Below are 6057 nucleotides of genomic sequence, written 5' to 3'. Positions count from 1 at the left end.
ATATTTCAGCTCTGACTCTCATGATTCTTCTGTCTGTACAGATTTTGGGGTTCTGGTGTTTTGCCCTGTAACTTTAGTTCTCTGATAGGTTCAAGAGAAGTCACTGGTTTTCAAGTTGTCCACTTTTATCTTGTTGTGATGGCAGAAGTGTTGATTTTCAAGGTCTTTGCATGTTGGAGCTGAAACTGTAAGTTGTCTAATGATATTTAATATAATTGTTGATATGATTGAATTTAGGCCTACCAGTTGATTAATTGTTCTGTTTGCCCCATTTCTATTTATTTATTTATAAAAAAATTTTATTTATTTATTTGAGAGAGAAGGAGAGCAAGCTTGAGCAGGAGGAAGAACAGAGGGAGAGAATCACAAGCAGACTCCACTCTGAGCATGGAGCCCCACGTGGGCTCTGTCTCATGACCTTGAGATCGTGACCTGAGCTGAAATCAAGAGTCTGAGGCTTAAGTGACTGAGCCACCCAGGCACCCATTTCTTTTTAATAGACTTCCATTTTTTAGAGCGGTTTTAAATTCACAGCAAAATTGAGCAGAAGGAACATAGATTTCTCATATATCCCTGGTCCTCATACAAGGATTGCCTCTCCCATTCTCAGCATCCTCCACCAGAATGGTACGTTATTTAGAATTGATTAACCTACAAAGACACATTATCACCCAAAATTCATAGTTTACATTAGGATTTACTCTTGGTGTTTTGACAAATGTGTAATGATGTGTACCTATAATTATAGTATTCACACCATTATGTTTTCATACAGAATAGTTTAACTGCCCTAAAAATCCTCCGTGCTTTGCTTCTCTGTTTTTTATTTTTCAACATCCCCTTTTTAAACCTTCAGTTGGATTATTTAAATATTTTTAGAATCATATTTTTAATTTATTATATTGACTTTTAGCAATACTTTGCATTTTTTGGTGGATTATAATATGCATTCTTAACTTTTTATAATCATCTTTGATTTAGTATTATGCAATTTTAGGTAATGATAAAGGTTCATTGCAATTGTGTAGATTCATTTGCTGTCCCTTGAGGTCTGCTGGCAATTGATTCCTTAGTTGTCTTCCTTCTGAAAATGTCTTTATGTTACCTTCATTTTTTTTAAAGGTTTTATTTATTTATTTGAGAGAAAGAGACAGCATGCGCAGGGGGAGGGACAGGGGGAGAAGCAGGCTCCTCGCTGAGCAGGGAGCCTGACATAGGGCTCAATCCCAAGATCCTGACCTGAGCTGAAGGAAGATGCTCAACTAACTCAGCCACCCAGGCACCCCATGTTACCTTCATTTTTGGATACTTTGCAAGATATAGAATTCTTGGCTGAGAGTTCTTTTGCTTTCAATATTTCAAAGATCTTGTTCTGTTATCTTCTGTCTTCCACAATTTTGGATGAGAAGTAGGAATAATCCATGGGTTTTCTAAGGCTGCTTTCAATATTTTCTCTTACATTTGATTTTTAGCTCTTTGACTCTGATGTGCTAACTCTTGGATTCTTTGCACTTGTCCTATTAGAATTAACTGTTTCTTAAATCTGTAAACTATGCCTCTCACCAAATTTGAGAAGTTCTCAACTATTATTTTTTCCAATATATTTTTACCCCATTCCCTCTCTCCTTTCTTGTGCTTCTATTGATATGATCTTGTGATTTTATTTTTCTTCTTTAGCTTGCTGATATGATGAATTGCACTAATTGATTTTCAGATGTTGAGCCAACCTTGCATACTTGGGATAAATCTCACTTGGTTGTGGTATATACTTCTTCAGATTCACTATCTTCAGTTGTACTAACACTATTTTCTATATCTTTATTCTTTTGTTAAACGAATCTGTGTATTTTTATTTTAGATATTTTATTTTTCAGTATTAGAATTTCTCTTTTGTACCTTTTTATAGTTTCTATTTCCTGAGATCAAAAAAATTCTTTCATTTGGGATATATTTTAGTTCACCCTATTGAGCAGTGTTTAAATAGTGGCTTTATATTAGTTGATAGTTCCATCATCTCATTGAACTTCTGGGTTGGCTTCTGTTTATTATATTCTCTCTTGAGAATAGGTTAAGTAGTTTCCCTACTTCTTCATATATCAAGTAATTTTGGATTATATCCTGGATACTGTGAACATTATGTTGTGTGTACTCTGAATTCGGTTATATTTCTCTAAAGATTATTCATGTTTCTGTGTTAGCAGGCAATTTACCTGGTTAGATGTGAATTGCAAAGTTAGTCTTTCCTATGGAATGTGTCAGGTTAAATATGAGTTCCACTCTTTTAGGTTCAGCTGCAAGTAGCTTTAGTCTGCTATGCATGTGCATAGTTCAGGGGTCAGCTAAAGACTTAGGTAGAGTTTATACTATACATAGAATTTGGGGTACCCCTTTTCTCAGTCTCTTCTTTCCAGGAATCCCCCTTCATTTTCCAGTGGCTTTGTTTGCTTTGGCTTTATTGCCTGGTTTTTCAGACAAGAAAGATAGAGGATTTTCTTTTCTTTTTTTTTTCTTAATTATTTTTAATTACTTAAGAAATTAATTCTTTTTTTCTTAATTTTTCTTAATTTTTTTAAATTAAAAAATATTTTTTTATTTTTATTAGAGTGGGGGAGAGAGAGCGAGTGGGGAGGAGCAGAGGGAGAGAGAATCTTAAACAGGCTCCACATGCAGCATAGAGCCTGATGTGAGGCTCGATCTCACAACCCTGAGATGATGACCTGAATCAAAACCAAGAGACAGATGCTTAACTGACTGAGCCACCCAGGAGCCCCAAGATGGAGGATTTTCTAAAAAAGTTTTAGCCACCCTGTAATATGATATGAGAACAATCTGCTCTTAGAATAAAACTACAAAAATAGAAGACTCACCCTGCTATGTTCTCCTCTTCCAAATTCTAACACCCCTCTGGTATCTGCCTGGTCTTATTATCTCTGTAGAGCCTTGGGGTAGTTGTTTTTTGTGTTTGTCCAGAATTTATATTTGTTATTTTCAGGTAGTTTTTTCCACCAAAGTGGAATACATTCCACCAAAGTGGAAACAGAACACTCTCAGCTCTGGCTTCCACTGACAGAATCTTTAGTTTGTACCACAGCCCAATGACTTCTAATGATAACAGTGCCTAGTTGCTGAAATTCCATTGCCTCATGAATAAAATGGAGTCTTAAATGAATTGAGACATGTAAAATTAGGCATTAAATATTGATCTTATTTTTCCTGTATTTCCTGTTTTTTCACAGAGAGGTGGGTTTCTAATCCTGGATTGTCCATGTTCAAAGGCCAGCCTGAAACTATAATTTCTGGTAGCATTTCTATAGAATGGAGGCTTTATCTTTTTTTGATTCTGCTCTATTTAGATGAGACCTGCCCCAACACTCTCAGGTAATGAGAATAGGAGAGGAGGAAGTTATCTTAATCTTAGTGAAGCCAGTAGCTTAAAATTGAACAGTAAACATTTCTTTTCTTATAAATCCTTTGGCTAACCCCAGCACTCTCCCAATATCAGGCAATTTTGATAAGTCATCCTTTCTACCAGGACTCTTCCATGTTGTTGTGCTCCCTTTCCCTTAATTTTTCTGTAGCTAATTCACAAACCTTCCAAAAGTATTATTCATTTCATATGCTGAGGAGTTTAATTATAATCTTGTCTCATTTCCAAATACTCCAAATGCTCTTTTTGCCCCCCACAAATAAAATGGCCATCAAGTATTGAATTAACTAAACAGAGCTCTCCCCCAATTAAGAACATTGTGACCAACTCTTTAAGTGAGGATTTTTATTGCTGCTGCTGTTGTTTTTAATTCTCATCATATTCACTTTACTAGGGAAGGAAAATAATGCATGTATCTTATTTGCATTCAAAAATTCTGAACACTGGAGGTTCTTCTGCAAGTTTGTTGCAGATTTATTTGGCTACAAAACCTAACTGCAACTAATGTGAGGCTTTTCATAATCTTTCATTATCAATTTACTGTAAGCATTCATACATGTCACTGCAGAAATATTGATGTCCTTGATTATGGGTTGCTGCTCCAGGTTCCAGCATTGGTGTTTCATAATATATGGAATTATACACTGTATTGCCTATTTAAAATTTGAAAAAATATGAATTCTAAAACACATCTTGTCCTAAAAGTTTTAGATGAGGGATTGTAGACCTATATTCTGAAAAAATGCCTTAGAACACATTCATGTTTTATACTTTATATTGGAAAATTATATTCCATAAAAGCAATTATTTAGAGATACATTTACTGTTGAGTCAGCTGAACAGCTCACAACAAATTAGTCAACATGAGGAAACAAAATTAACATTAACTCATATTTAAATGGAAAGAAAGGCAACAATTGAAAAACCACAACCTACTCCTCAGCAACATATGCTGATTGCCCCAACTGCAGGAATTCTAACTTTCTGCACATCTGCATGCACGCTACAGAATTTTCAACATTTCCAAAAATTTAATGATAGTCAGACTTGATAGAAAAAAAGGTCCTCAGAAAGCCATAAGCATGAGCTAATGTTAACCATGAATATAAAATTTTAGTACCTTTTAATTAGTCATATTACTAGTTACAAGGTAATGCCCCTTAGTCATAAGGTATGTAAAAATGGGAGTCAAAAGAATTTATCTTCTCACTTTTAATACAGGATTTTTATTTTTATGGTTCTTAACTCATTAGGATTATCTGAAAGGCCAGGAACCATACTATAAAAGTTATTGATCTAGAATCATGGTTATCATGTTGAAAGGGTTGGCATTTGGTTGTGGGATTGAGGAAGGATGGTAAGATAAATTTTTCAACATAATGCAGTCATTATAAACATCAGAGCAGATGTAAACAGTGAAATGACTACTTTGTGGACATTCAGGAGATTAAATTTAACAAATCTAAGGGAAATGCTCTCTATATTGTACTTAATATGATTCATAAGACCCACAAAACTGTGCCAGTTTCCCACTATTTTGTCACAGTAACAAAATGGACATTTTAAAATGGTGTAGGAAGGTAAGGTACATTGTAGCAACAAAGACAGGTCAGAACTCTTGAGTTGTGTTGGGTAAATACACCTATGGTTAGAACTTTGTAATGTTATACTATAAAATAAGCCTAATAGGTTTTTTATTTTGAGGATTAGGGAGGAGAGAATTTTAACTAAATAAAAATTTCAGTGAAATTTTACAATTACCATTTCAATCTCAGACATTGAAATTGTATTGACACATCTTTGGGACCCTGTCTTAAATCACCATTTCTGTGGGTAGATGTATATATTTTCATTTTTTTGGTTTTCTTGTTTTTTTTTTTTTAGTTTTTATTTTTAATTTTTTAATTTTTTTAAAAGATTTTATTTATTTATTTGACCCAGAGAGACACAGTGAGAGAGAAAACACAAGCAGTGGGGAGTGGGAGAGGGAGAAGCAGGCTTCCCGTGGAGCAGGGAGCCCGATGCGGGGCTCGATCCCAGGACCTTGGGATCATGACCTGAGCCTAAGACAGACGCTTAACGACTGAGCCACCCAGAGCCACACAGGCGCCCTTAAGTTTTTAAATTTTTAAGTAGGCTTCATGTGCCTGATGCAGGGCTTGAACTCATGACCCTGAGATCAAGACCTGAGCTGAGATCAAGAGTCAGATGCTTAACCAACTGAACCACCCAGACACCCCTTCTTTCCTTTTTCTTTTCCTTTTCTTTCCCTTCCCCTCCCCTCCCCTTTCCTTTCCCTTTTTCTCTCTTCCCTCCTCCCTTCCTCCTTCTCTCTCTCTTTTATTTAAATAGCTGTGCAAGCCTTCATCTTTCATTATTTTCCTGGTTACTCTGTAGAGTTTCTTTCCTCAGATATTTATATGGCTGGCTCCTTTTATTAAGGCCTTAATTTAAATATCACCATTACTTTCCTTCTCCTGATCTGACCTTGTTTTATTTTCATCTCAACACATTTCTTCATAACACTTATATGTTAATGTTTATTTCCAGTCTCTCTTTGTACCCTGCCCCCTGTTGGCTCTAAGAGTTTAGCAACCTTGTGTTATTCTGCTGAACTCTACTACAGAACA

The sequence above is a fragment of the Leptonychotes weddellii genome, chromosome 7 (genome assembly GCF_054177405.1).
Source record: "Leptonychotes weddellii isolate Sample4059 chromosome 7, ASM5417740v2, whole genome shotgun sequence".
Classification (NCBI taxonomy): Eukaryota; Metazoa; Chordata; class Mammalia; order Carnivora; family Phocidae; genus Leptonychotes; species Leptonychotes weddellii.
Note: the sequence above shows the minus strand (reverse complement) of the source record.